Consider the following 15,482-nt stretch of genomic DNA (forward strand, 5'->3'; position numbering starts at 1 on the left):
ACAATCACTTAACACCCAGTTCCATTCCAATCATCAAACAGTTGATTTTATAGCCAGTGGGGAGTATGTCACTGAGTTTACCATGTTTTTATCTGCTCAGCAAAGGAGATCATGCACTTTGCTTACTTTTCCTTCAGCACATCCTGGCTGCTTCAGGATTTCCTACACGATGAGTCTCAGTTGTTAAGAATTTTCTTCTTAATTAGTGTTAGTGCTCAGTATTTCTGTCACAGTAAATCTTGGGTGCTAAGTCCCAATGTTCAGGGAGCTGCTTGGATATGGTGTGGTAAGTGACAATCCAGTCTACATTGTAAATAATGTGCCCGGACATAAAAGGGAGAAAGTAACAATAAAGAGTCGCAATTGTAGGGAAGAACTGAAACCTCAACTGGCATTTTATCGCAGATTATACAAAACAAAATGCAAGGCAGATGCAAAGGGGGTTCAGTAATGTTGACAATGGGGTAGTTTCAATGATGGAGGGTGGGAGATGACATACGACAATGGATACAACTGGACAAGTTTTTTTAGGTAATAGTGCCAAAGACTGAATGTGAATTGTGGAACACATTTAAATCTTGTATGTTATGGGTCCCAGCTGAGAATAATACTAGTCACATCCAGTCCCAGAAAGACCGTAGTTTGGAAGATTTTAAGTTTAATCTTTGCATTTGGTTGCCATGGTAGTCGGTCATTGAAAGTACTCAAATGAGGCTGTCACTATCCTCTCAGCACACGAACATAAATGTATTAATGAGAAAAATCCAAGCTGTAAATATATTAGAAATTGGAAAAGGTCTTAACATGAAACAGAAAAGAGACGACTTAATCTTTTGACCAGCAATATCCTTTACGCATACTCAATCTCGTGATATATTATTCTAAATTAAATTAATTAATTTTTTGCACAACTGACTTAATTTAAATTTTTGTGGCTGAGAGGCACATTTCTAATTACAAGGACCTGGACATCTTTTCATTTAATGCAGCCAAGGAAATTCCAGAAGCTCTTTCAAGCTGAAAATCCTGTTGTATGACTGGAAATACATCTTCAACTAGCGGTCAGACCTATTACACAGTTTAACAGTTCGGGTAAATGGATATTTTACTCTGTTGATTAACTCCTTTCTGAATTTAGTTTGTGTCTGAACTCACAAGCCGGAGCATGAAACCAATTTCTTGAAAGGCAAATATTGGATCATTCAACGTCTTGTCCTTATAATTATGGTTTGCTTCTTGCTGGATTAAAACTCGTACAATAAATGATGACTACAACAATATAACATTAGCAGCTGGTGTGACAAGCAAGATGATGGATTCTCTCCAGTTAATCACTATTATTATTATTCTGTCTATGTCCATGAATCTGGAGGCAACAATGGATGTGGTTGTCTCTGATAATAGTCCTGTCATTCAGAGCATTGAATACCAAAATCAGTACAATTGGAAGGAATGGCATCATTATAACGTTAATCCAGGCGTACACTTTCCAAAATAATGAGGTATGATACTCTGATTTTGTGATGCAAAACCATGGTACATTGTCAATAACAGTTGGATGAATAAATACAAAATGCCAAATAATTTACCACAAACAGCTGACTGCACTCACAGTTACTATAACTACAAACACAGTTCTCGTATTACAATTTGCTCAGCTTCTGGCAACAAACTGTTACAAACCGATCAAATGTGAAAGCAAATGTGAACCAACTGATCAGGTCAGGACTGCAATGTACAAAACAACTCTCAAGGCACACCCAGGAGTGATGGAGAGGAAAGTAACTGGAAATAAAGATTGTTGATTTGGACCAGTAAGACATTAAGGATGACGAGAAGTAGATCTGCTGTAGGAATTGCCAACAAATAGCAAGTGATGGATTTGGAGAGCCCACAATTGCGTCGATTCAGGATCACAATTCCCATTATGTTAACTGTAAGTAAAATAAAGAAAGGTACACTCCTTTATGATTAGAGTCACAGCAAAAACATCAGCTTAATATGTCTGCTAAATCACACCAATTGCCTCAGATTAATATAGTAACACAATTACACCATCCATGGTGAAAATTTGGAATTAATGATTGAAGCAAACTAGAATGACATAAATGCATGCTTTGAGCAAACAGAATAAATGAACAAATCAATGAGGAATAAAAATTCCAATTAATGAAATATTTTAATGTCAGTATGTCATGCTGACAGATTCACCGAAATGTTCAGTAGATTTTTCATGTTGATTAAACTGGCAAGGGGAAAAAGGACTTATGCCTGAAACGTTGATTCTCCTGTTCCTCGGATGTTGCCTGGCCTGCTGTGTTTTTCCAGCACCACATTTTTCAACTCTGGTCTCCAGCATCTGCAGTCCTCACCTAGGGGGAAAAAAAAACCACAAATTAGAGTGGTTATAAGGAAAAGGTATTTTACAGCAATGGACCCAATCAGGGATGTCATACACGAGCAACCAATTTTCTGAAGGGGAACTGAGCTAGTTAACTATGAGCTTTTGGTTGTTGAACTGACCGGTCACTAGGGACGTACGCCTTCTCACGTTTGTAGAGATCAGAGTGCTGCTGGAAAAGCGCAGCAGGACAAGTTTTGTTGGTACAAGTGGAGGCCAGAGACTAGGAGCTCTGCTGCAAAAGTGCCACCTCCTTACTCCCTAAAGACTGTCCACCATCTACAAGGCATAAGTCAGGAGAGTGAGAGCATACTCTCCACTTTCCTGGATGGGTGCAGCTCTAACTACACTGAAGAAGCTGAACACCATCAAGTACCATGGAAAATTCTGAAGAAGAGACATTCCTGAATTGAAAATGTAACTTCTGTTTCTTTCTCCACAGAAACTGACAGACCTATTGAGTTTATCCAATATTTTCCTTGTTTATTGCAGATATCCAGCATCTTCAATAGTTTGCCTTTATTACAGACTTATCAGCCCACTTGATTGTCACCACATCCACAAACCTTCAATCTGTTCCCCTCCCCCACTGCTGCTCAGTAACAGCATGGTGTACCACCTACAGGACACATTGCAGCAGCTCACCAAGGTCCCTCAGACAGCTCCCTCTCACCCTGACAGCCACTACTGTCCAGAAGCAGCAGATGGATGGGAATGACACTACTTGCAAGTTCCCTTCAGGACATTCACCTTTCTGGTTTGGAAACATATCACCATTCCTCCAGTGTTGCTGGATCAGTTAAAAGACATTTGGGCAGCTCCATGGATAGGAAAGGTTCAGGGGGATATGGGTCAAATACAGGGAAACAGAACTAGTTCTGTTTAGGAAGCCTGGTCAGCATGGATGAGTGGTCCAAAGGGTCTGTTTCCGTGCTCTATGACTCGATGTGGGTGCTCTGACACCAAATGGTCTGCAGTGGTTTGAGAAGGCAGCTCACCATCACCTTCTGAAGTGGAACTCGGGATGGGAATAAATGCTGACTCAGCCTGCTCGGCATTGGAACTAAATTCTCTTTAAAACATTTATAAATAAATGTACTTCAGTAGACAGAGAGAAACAAAAATAAAACTGAACTACTGGTGAAACCACTAGGAAAACATTGATTGGAAATAACCAAAGCCAGGGAAAGTATGTCAAATTTCGATACAGATTGAGGGAGTTGAGTTAATAGGTTTTACACAAATATAAAAATTGAAAGAACTGTGGATGGTGTAAATCAGAATCAAAACAGAAGTTGCTGGAAACGTTCCGAGTCAAGGTCACTGGACTCGAAATGTTAACTCTGATTTCTCTTCCCAGATGCTATGGACCTGCTGAGCTTTTCCAGAAACTTCTGTTTTTGTTTACAGAAACATAACTGGCTTTAAGGACTTACCAATAATGCCAACAGCTGCAAGTATCGGGTCACAAATCCGTGTTATCTACAAGATTGCTGAGTATTTCATAATGTCCCAGTCAGGGCTGTCTGTTTCTGTGGAGTCAATGATTCTGTCCGCCAAAATACAATAATATTGTCACCACAGAGTCATTTTATTTGGATGCTAAATGTCCAGTGAGACAAGAAATCTAGTTGCATCACGGATTACATTAGTTGCAACAATCTGACCAAGCAGCAAATTAACCCCTTTCTTCAAAGTATTATTATGCAATCGAACCGTTTTGAAAATAAAATGGCATTAACTTCTTGAGAATTAGAAATAGATTTTATTGCCATGTGTACTAAAGTACAGAAGTACATGAGTACAGTGAAAAGTGTTCAATGTCCCCAATCCCAATGCCATTTTAGATACAAAGGTACTTTGGTACAAAATCTTACATACATCATTGATAAGTAAAGGTAAGACTTAAATCATTAGTTGTGAAATAGTTTTGAAAGACAGAGGAATGCACTACAGTGAGCGGTAAAGCTATTTTGCACCAGATGTAGCTTTTATTTCATTATCCCTTCTAAATTAACAAAATACTGGAACGGGTTTTCCACTGATTGGAAATCTCACACAGATTGTTGATTGGGCCCTTTTGTTTCTGAGAGGAGATTCAGGAATGTGCAACCATACTTCTGTCCTGACAGATCTTTCCTGGCTAGAACTGTCTTATGATGCATAAAGTATGTGCGGTTTGACAGTGCAGTAAGAGTAAGGTCCCAGGTGGTTAATGATGTAGGGCAACAGGTGAATAGGGTGCAAGGTGGTGAGGGTGCCAAGGTGCCAAGTCTTTAGGTGTTTTAATGCCAACTAGGATGTAGATAGTGTAGTGATTGAGATCCCTGACTGGTGCTGTTAACCTGTTCCAATAAGGGAGCCTTTGCTGACAGAGAGAATAGGAGGGTCAGGGGTTCTGTTCACTCTGAGAGCTTACTCTGAGGAAAACAGACCAGTGTCAAGTACTTAACTTGTTTAAATAAAGGGTAACTTGGAGACAGAATACCAACCTCTGAGGAGGTATTTCATTGTCAACGGTAATGTGATCAATGGTGTTTCCATGCAAAGTAATCTACCGGCTGAATGCCAACTGGATTTCAACTAGGCGTTTTGAATGATTTTCTCATTTGAAAACACATTAAGCAGAGCATGGCAGTTACAGGGTATGCCAATGGAAGTGGGCACTTTCACCAGGCCAACTGGGCTTGGAAGACAGCACTTGAGAGAATGCAATCGCATCGCCTCAAGACATATTCACTCCCGACTCTCACTCTTATGTTTTTGGAAGACCTTGACTGAACAGAGACCCTATCCTGAGGAACCTTTACAGATTAAAGGAACAACATCAGTTCCAGTCTGTTTTGGACCAGGCCAGACCCCCTCAAAATTTCAAGGAAGTAGCCTTGACCTGACTTTTGCTAGTTGCTTTAAGCAGTTGTACAGTGGATATGCCAGGATTGATGCAACTGGTCAAACCGCTTGGTTTTAATCAAAACAGAATTTGTTTACAAGATTACCGAGTGAAACACAAACAAAAGAGAACAGAGTACCGAATACCATGAACTATCTGAAAGGCCAAAAGATTATCCCAACATTATGATGCTGTTCCTGGCACTTGCGTCAATCCCCATAAACATCCCTTGGCAGAAAAGGTAAAATCAAATCCAGAGTCTAACAAGAGAGGAGCCAGAGAGAGAGGAGAATCAGCCTGGACCTGCTTTTTTTTTGGGTCCAGCAGTTTTAAAACACTACTGCTAATAATAGGAACAAACCAAACCGGAGTTAAGCTGAGCTGGGAGAACTGGCCACTCCCCTTTCATTGCACAAGTCATTTGCCTGAGGGAGTATCTGTTAGCTATAATCAAATTGCCCATAAAACCCTTCAACTCCAGACTTTTTGGAGTCTGTGTCTTTTATGACCTCTTTGCCAAAAAATAGGCCAGCACACCATAACCTTGTTAAAGGAGCAGCATTGTCACACTTTGCCTCTTAAAAAAACAAAGCATCAATATCCAAAGATGACTTCATTTTAAAACTGCTTAATCCTAAAATTTTAGCACACAATACCCTACGTACACATTAAATTGACTATAATCATGCAAACATGCACTACTACATTTTATTCCAGCCTGTTTTACTCCTGCCACCGAATGCCTGTTTCTCATTCTAGTCTCAACAATACGTTGAAAGTCATGTTTTCCCTTCCTGCCACATACACATTTTTCAAAGTGAATCACTGTAATAACAAGCACCATCGAAACAGTCTGGCATTTTTGTTCTTAATTTTTTTTTTTCCACAAACATCAATGGGTTTTGGTCAGTGTATGTGCTTGCCTCCGATAACTGGTAACATAATGAAATGTTGCAACGCCAACACCAAGCACAAAGACTCCTTCTAAACTGTCGAATATTTCTGCTGATGAATGTTCAGTTTCCTGGAGAAATGCCCGTAGGTCTTTCTATCTACTCATCATCTTCCTGTAAGTCCGCAGCAATGACACCTTAGAAAAATGAGCCATCAATACTAAAAGATGGCTTCATTTTTAAAACCTTTCAAAAACAAACTGGTTCATCATCTAAAACACACATATACATGATACTAACTACACACATACAAACATGCACAAGCAATTGTGAATTTGTGCCATGGCTCACCCTGCACCGAATGCCTCTGTATCTCCATATTCTAGTCTCAATAATGCATTGGCAATCATGTTTTCACGACCAGCCACATGCACAACTGTCAAATTGAATGGCAGCTCCATCGAAACAGTCTGGTATTTTTGTCCTTAAATTTTTCCACAAATGTCAATGGGTTATAATCAGTGCATCTGTTTGTCTGAGATGCATTGCTGGTGATATAAACACTGAAATGTTGTAATGCCAACACCAGGCTCAAAGTCTCTTTCTCCACCATTGAATACTCCTGCTGATGAACTTTCAACTTGATGAAAAATACCCGATGGGTCTTTCTATTCCTTCATCATCTTCCTGCAGAAGCACCGCACTGACGCCCACATCACTGGCATCGATAGTAACCTTGAAAGGCGGGGCCAATACTAGGGCAGTAGTTAACACAGTTTTTAGGCAGTCAAATGCCTTTTGACAGACCACTGTCCACTGAAACGTCTTGCCCTTTTTTAACAATCCAGTGAGTGGAGTAACCACTTCAGCACAAACATTTGGTCAAGTTCACTCAACCTCAAGAACCGTACTACTGCTGTTTTCGTCGATGGTGTGAGAAATTCCCCAATTACTTTCATTTTCACATCCCGTGGGGCCACTTAACCGTGTCCAGTAACATGGCCTGGGAAGGTGACTTGGGCTTTGGCAAATTCACTTTTAGCTAGGTTTACCAACAAGCCTGCCTTCCGAAGTCAATCAAACAAGTCCGATAAATGCTGTAAATGTTCCTTCCATGAGTGACTAACAATCACCAGGTCATCAGTATACACCACACAGTTGAGTAATTCGGCAATGACCTTATTAATCAGTCTCTGAAATTGGGCCGGAGCGTTTATCATATCAAATGGCATGTCTTTGAACTGATATCGTCCCTTTTGCATTATAAAAACTGAAATCGCCTTACTCTTTCTGACAGCGGTACTTGCTATGAGCTTCTGAGCAAGTGCAACTTGGAAAACTAAGTTGCTTTTCCCACCTTTTTGACACAGTCCTCCAACTGTGAAATTGGATATGCAACAGTCTTTGTAATGGGGTTGACTTTGCAATAGTCTACACGTAACCTCTAATGATGTTGCTTAATCAGAACAGCATCTCCTATAGCTATATCATGCACAATTAGGTTCGTACTTCCCAGTTTGTTTTGGCATATCACCGCGCTTGATAATAGTAACTCTTTCAGGTCATTTCAATTTTCTTGTGGAAGGTAACTGAATAATTTATCCCAATTTTGACAACTTCCTCACTGTTCAATTTGACTGGAGGAATGTGCAATTCAGAATCCTCTGAACTTGGGTCTTCCTTCTGTGCTGTCATCATTAACACCTTCTCCTCTTGCTTTCCTTCCCTTTCAGAATAAAACTTCTGAGCATATTCACATGGCAAACTCTGTGAGATTTCTTCCTCTCTGGAGTTCTTATCAAGTAGTTCACCTCACTCAATTTTCTCTCAATTTGATATGGTCCACTAAACCTTGTTTTAAAGGCTCACTTGTTACTGGAAGCAAAACCAATATCTTATCCCCAATTGCAAAACTGAATTTGTGATTTCTTGTCTACTTCCTGTTTCATTGTATGCTGTGATACTTTTAAATGCCTCTGGAAATCTAGTCGATACATTCCCACTTTTTGCTTGAGGTCGGGGACTAATGCAATCACTGATCCAGAATCTGGTTTCCAGCATCTGCAGTTATTGTTTTTACCTCCTGACTAATGCAATCAATCAAGATTCCTGTGAAAGGTTCCTCAAATGCTGGAATAGGTATTAAAGGTTCAGGTTTTACGACTGTTTTACAATTAGCTGAAATGTATGACACATCTGGCAAAATTCAACTACATCTTTGTGTAGTCCCGCTCAGTAAAGCTGTCTTTGTATTTTAGCCTGTGTTTTCCTCACCCCTAAATGACCCTCCAAATGGTAGCTCATGTACCATTCGCCGCATTTCCTTTCTATACCCTACTCACAAAATAATCTGATAAACTTCTGCGCATTTCTAATCTGCTTGAATGTGTGATGGTCTCCCTTTCGTCATTAAGACATCATTTGTTTAGTAATAACACACAGTGATGCATTCACTCTCCTCTGAATATGCTTTTTGATACAACTGTTTTAACTCCTCATCTTTCTGCTGTAAATCAACAAGCTTAGCAGAGCTTAGGAAACTTGCATGTTTACCTCATTGCTCCTGTTCAGTCCCACTTATCTAGTCAAAGAAAGTCTCTGATAAAGCTATGTCAGCTTCTTTATCTGTGCCTTTTGATCTCTCCTGCTTCAACTTGTGCCTCTGTGTTCTTGTGACCACACAATCAGGGAAGATCTCTGGATAAATACTTGGCATTTCTTCAGTCTTCAGTCTTCACTGGCCTTTCAACCAGAGTAGGCAGCACACCTACCAGTGAATCAGCTGCAAGGATAAATTGTATTCCTGGAGCCAAGAGTTTGTCCAGTACTCCAACCACAAATTCTCCACTTTTGTTTCTGGACTCTCTAGCCTCACTTTACATAATTGAGCACTTTTTTGTCTCACCATGAATCACAGTTACTGGCACCTTTTCTGGCAATAGTCCCTCAGGAGTAAACATCTCCTCATCCTTCAGTGTTATAGACTGAGAGGATCCCATATCCCTTAATATTGTAACCTCCTTATCCTTACCTATTAAACCTGGCTTATGTGAATAAACACCTTGCATGTATATATTTTAAGCAGATCTGGCACTTCCTCCTTAATCAACCTCCAATCATCTTGTACACTCGGAGGGAGTTGTCTAACTTCCCTTGTGCTTTCTATTACTGTCTAACAAAACCTCCAGGCTTGTCGGGTTTTTCTACATCTGACTTTCTCCTAGCCCATCAATACTGTGCTTTTGTATGGCCCACTTTATTACAATAAAAAAGACCAGAGCCCCCTCAAGGGCTTTTTTTTTACGCTGTGGTAAGTTATCTTTATGATCTTCATTGAGATCTACCTTTCCCTTTCCACGTGAGGATTTCTCTTTGCCCCAATGTCTATCCCTCCTGGACTGAAATTGATTTTGGAAGCCAAACTGAGTTTTATGGACCAGCTCATAATCATCAGTCACTTCCGCTGCTAACCTTGCTGTTTTAAATCTATGCTCTTCCATATGAGATTGCATTCATTTCTTCAATTTTTTTCTTCAGCCTTTTCAGCTGACTTCCCTTTTGTAAGTGTCAATTTCTGAAGTTCAAGCACTTTTTTTCTCTCACTTCTGCTTTTAATTGTAACTCAAACTGTTTCATTTCTGCTGCCCTTTCCTTATCTCTTGCCTCTAACTCAAGCAGCTTTATTTGTAATTGAATTCTTGCCATCGCTATAGATTCTGATTGTTACTCCAGCAAGTTTAAATGCTGAGCTACTGCTGTAATTATCTCTCGTTTCCTCAAATATAGTCACAGTTCCAATCCCAGCTTGTCTGCTAATTCAAGCTGCTTGGTATTATACACCTGTTGCAAAAATTCCAAAGTCACCTCATCCACTTCAAGAAAACTTTTGGCGACTGAAAGAGCCATGACAATCTCAAGCTTTTATCTACCCAATCAAACCAACATCCGAAATAATGACACTAGCACCAACTTCTCTTTGTTTAAAATCCCGCAAAGAGCCCCCAATCTATTACGGACTAGACCAGACCACTTAAAGTATTCTTCAGCAGGCAACTCAGAGCATAACTTTGCAATTTGTTTCGGTAAGTGTACAGTGAAATTTGCCAGGAGTAAGTTAGTTAGGTTGACCACCAGGTTTTAAAACAGACAAAAATTTATTCACAAAATGACACAATGAAACACAATGCTTAATGAAGCCCATTATCTATACTCTCTGGAAATCTCCACGGGGACATGAGGATTGCAACATTTATCAAAGAGTTCTATTTTACAATATGGGAAAAATAAATCTGTATCAAAACACGGTTGTGATAGAATATGTTTTAATGGTGATACTGAGTTGTTAAGTAATAAAATTGGATAATTTACATGAATTAATGATTTTTTTGTTGCAAAAGTACACAGTACATTGGATCTCATGGAATACAGGGAGAACTAGCTATTTGGATACAGAACTGGCTCAAAGGTAGAAGACACAAAGGTAGAAGACAGAGGGTGGTGGTGAAAGGTTGTTTTTTAGACTGAAGGCCTGTGACCAGTAGAGTGCCACAAGGACCGGTGCTGGGCCCTCTACTTTTTGTCATTTACATAAATGATTTCGATGCGAGTATAAGAGTTATAGTTAGTAAGTTTGCAGATGACACCAAACTTGGAGGTTTAGTGGTCAGCAAAGAGGGTTACCTCAGATTGCAACAGGATCTGGACCAGGCGGGCCAGTGGGCTGAGAAGTTACAGATGGAGTTTAATTCAGATAAATGTGAGGTGCTGCATTTTGGGAAAGCAAATCTTAGCAAGACTTATACACTTAATGGTAAGGTCTGAGGGAGTGTTGCTGAACAAAGAGACCTTGGAGTGCAGGTTCATAGCTCCTTGAAAGTGGAGTCGCAGGTAGATAGGATAGTGAAGAAGGCGTTTGGTATGCTTTCCTTTATTGGTCAGAGTACTGAGTACAGGGGTTGAGAGGCCATGTTGCGGCTGTACAGGACATTGGTTAGGCCGCTGTTGGAATATTGTGTGCATTTCTGTTCTCCTTCCTATCGGAAAGATGTTGTGAAACTTGAAAGCGTTCAGAAAAAATTACAAGGATGTTGCCAGGGTTGGAGGATTTAAATAGGCTAGGGTTGTTTTCCCTGTAGCGTTGGAGGCTGAGGGGTGACCTTATAGAGATTTATAAATCATGAAAGACATGGGTAGGATAAATAGACAAAGTCTTTTCCCTGGGGTGGGCGAGTCCAGAACTAGAGGGCATAGGTTTAGGGTGAGAGAGGAAAGATATAAAAGAGACCTAAGGGGCAACTCGTTCACGCAGAGGGTGGTATGAGCTGCCAGAGGATGTGGTGGAGGCTGGTACAATTGCAACATTTAAAAGGCACTTGGATGGGTATATGAATGGGAAGGGTTTGGAGGGATAGGGGCCGGGTGCTGGCAGATGGGACTAGATTGGATTGGGATATCTGGTCAGCATGGATGGGTTGGACTGAAGAGTCTGTTTCCATGCTGTACGTCTCTCTGACTCTATCACTCTTAACAAAATAAAGAACCCATACAGAACTCAGTCTATCTAAACTAGACGTAATTATGCTGATCTGAATATGCACAACAGTCCCAATAAGCAAACCCCTTAAACACAGTAAAAATGCAACAAAGGCTTACAGGTCATAGTTAGAAGAGCAGAAGGAGAGAGGGTCTAGCAGCCTGTTTCCACGCAGCCGATAGCTGAACTCCCTAACTAGTTCTGGACTGAATCGGTCAGTTTGAGAGCTGGCCACGCCCCTTGAACAGAAACAGGTTACTTAGAAAAACATAAAAGGTTTGGCCGAAAGACGCATTTGTTTACGTATAAATAAAAAGGCCTATTGTCTTTGAAGCAAATCCAGCCGTTTCAGAGCCTAGCCCATTCACGACCACGCTGAAAAAAACACAAGGACACAGCATCCTTGAGAAACGGAACAGCTTTTAGAACAAAAGGATCAGCTTTGTGACGCAATCCTAGTTATGATGAGCCTTCAGTTTCCCCCATCACCACCAGCTGTTTCGGTTTTGGCAGGATGTGATATTTCGGTGTCCCACATTGGGTATTGTCATTGGTGACCAGAATGGTGTCCAGAAAGTTTAAAACCAGAACGGACTCTTTCAGGCAAGGATCCACTAAAGGTATATCTGTCAGTAGGAGGTGGCTCTTGACCTATTGGTTAGTCTTCCAATTTGTAATTGTCAGCACTGAGAATAAAGGCTCACCACTGAATTCGACCAGAAGCTATGGGAGGCATAGCTCTAACCTTGCTTCTCTGGCTGTGCGTATTTGGATTTGGCATCAGCCAAAATCTGGGAAACAGGTGCTGTTGGACGCTTCTCTCCGCTGGGCCACCGGTGAGCAAAGACTATCCTGATGGCCTACAAAGTGCCCCCTTAGCATGACAGCACTAGCTTTTGCTTGCGATCGCAGTGTGCCAACAGCTTAGACAAGAATAGCTGCTTCTTCACCTCCCTAAAGGTTCTGTCTTGGTGAGAAGACCATTTCCAAGACTGACACCTTTTAAATAGCAGACGTAAAGGTTCCAGGATGGAGATCAGAAGTTTATATATAAATCACCAATCCAATGAAAGACCTCAGCTCCGGTACAGACGTGGGAGGCAGGGCACCGGTGATCACTCTCACATGATCTTCTAGCTTGTGGGACCTGGTATTGTTGACTCTGCGGCCTGAGTAGGTCACTGGGACGCATGGAACACACAGTTTCCCCATGTAAGGTGTAATCCCGCCTGGAAGACATGTTTAAGTATGATGTCAAAATTTTCTAAGTGCTCCTTTATAGAAAAGAGCAGAATCCCTAGAGTTTGGAAACCTTCAGCCCAACAAGCCCCCACCGACCCTCCAAAGAGTATTCCATGCCAACCCATTCCTCATTACTCTACATTACCTAGGATGAATGCGCCTAACCTGCACATCACTGAACACTATAGGCAATTTAGCACGGGGGCAATTCACTAAACAGCACATCTTTGAACTGTGGGAAAAAAAAGCCAGAGCACCTGGAGGAAACCCATGCTGACACAGGGAGAACATGCAAGCTCAACAGATACAGTCTCTTGAGGCTGGAATCAAACCCTGGTCCCTGGTGCTGTGAGACAGCAGTGATAACCACTGAGCCACCGTACACCTGTAATTGATCTTCTATGTCATTGACATTGCCCTACTAATGTAGCTATGTTGGCATCCAATCTTTGCCACCAGATATAACTTCTTGCCAATATATTCATTTTAGAAACCCCTGGATGACCCTGCTTGTGTTCAGCCAGTAGCTGCGGGAGATATTTGCTTGGGACAATCCCTCTTGCTCCCCATAATAAAATTCCATCCTGTTTGATGAGGGATTGAATATTTGTCCAGCTGTGAGAATTGGTTTACAATTTGTTTAAAATCCCCACAATGGCAAAGCAATCAATCAGGTTTCACAATCGATAGGCCCGGTGCTGCCCATTCTGTAAACTGTTCTGGGTTGATGATTCCTTCCTTTTCCAGTCTCCTGCTTTCTGTCTCTGCTTTTCGCCGTAAGGAAAATGGCACTGGGCGGGCCTTGCAGATTCAGGGAATTGCTTCCTGGTCAACATGCCATGTAGCCTTGGATGCTTTGGGAATCCCTAGACCTTCCTGAAAAACAACCGGGTAATTAATTCCTACTGCACTCAGGCAACCATTTTCTGATTGAATAGTGTTGAGTCAATCAAGTTTAGTCTTTTTCTCCCAATACTCCGCCCCCCCCCCCACCATCAGCCTTCGGACCAATTGGTGGTAAATGAAACAGCTATTTCTCATCAGGAACCAGAACCGAAGATGTCCCTGTATTTTGTTGGGGTTCACTGGGATAGGTTCTCAGCCTGGCTGAAGTCCAAAGCCAATTAAGGTTTGGAGTCCCGAGCATATATTTGAAAGTCTGGCTCCACAATCACTCAAACAGCTGCCCCTGTTTTGACCTCAATCAGTATAAACATAGTGCAAACACATGAATCTCTCCCTCAATGTCTTGCTGAAGTCTGTAAAGATCACGTTCACCACTCTGCCCTCATCAATCCTCTTCGTTACTTCTTGAAAATACTGAATCAATACTGAGATATGATTTCCCAAGCACAAAGCCATGTTGACTATCCTGAGTCAGTCTGTGCCTTTCTATGTACAAGTAGTTCCTGTCCCTCAGGATTCCCTCCAACAACTTGTCCACCATTGATGTCAGGTTCACCGGTCTATAGTTCCCTGGCTTTTACTTACCTTTCTTAAATAGTGGCACCACAATAACCAAACTCCAGTTTTCCAGCACCTCGCCTATTGCGATCGATGATACAAATATCTCAGCAAGGGACCCAGCAATCACTTCCCTAGCTTCCCACAGAGTTCTAGAGTATATCTGACCTCATCCCGGGATTTATTTCCCTTTACATATTGTGAGACATCGTACCCCTCCTCCTCTGTGATGTGGGCACTTCTCAAGATATCATTATTTATTTCTCCGAGTTCTCAAGCTTCCATATCTTTCTCCACAGTAAAAGTGAATGCAAAATGTTGTTTTATGTCTCACCAGCTCTTGACTTTCCACACAAAGGCAGACCTAATTGGTGCTCAATTCTCTCCCTACTTATTCCTTTGTCCTCACAGAACCTCCTTGGATTCTCCTTAACATTGTTTTCCCAAACTATCTCACATCCCATTTTCGTCCGCCTGATTTCCATTTGATTATCTCCTGCTCTCCTTACACCCTTCTTGGGATTCACTTGATTGCTGTTGTCTATACCTGCCATATGCCTCCTCCTTCTTTTCTGAACAGAGCCTCAGCTTCTCCAGTCATCCAGCATCCCTTAAATCTAGCCGCCTTGCCCTTCGCACTAACAGGAACCTATTGTCTCTGGTCTATCATTATTTCGTTTTTGAAGGCTTCCCATTTTCCAGCCATCATTTAAAGTTTTGATTATATTCCCTACAGTGTGGAAACAGGCCCTTCGGCCCAACAAGTCCACACCGACCCTCCGAAGAGCAACCCACCCAGACCCATTCCCCTGCATTTACACCTTCACCTAACACTATGGACAATTTAGCATGGCCAATTCACCTAACCTGCACATCTTTGGACTGTGGGAGGAAACCGGAGCACCCGGAGGAAACCCATGCAGACACAGGGTGAATGTGCAAACTCCACACAGACAGTCACCCGAGGCTGGAATCGAATCTGGGACCCTGGTGCTGTGTGGCTGCAGTGCTAACTACTGAGCAACCGTGCCGCCTTGTTAACCATTAATTCTCTCT

The sequence above is a fragment of the Chiloscyllium plagiosum genome, chromosome 46, assembly GCF_004010195.1.
Source record: "Chiloscyllium plagiosum isolate BGI_BamShark_2017 chromosome 46, ASM401019v2, whole genome shotgun sequence".
In the NCBI taxonomy this organism is placed as follows: domain Eukaryota; kingdom Metazoa; phylum Chordata; class Chondrichthyes; order Orectolobiformes; family Hemiscylliidae; genus Chiloscyllium; species Chiloscyllium plagiosum.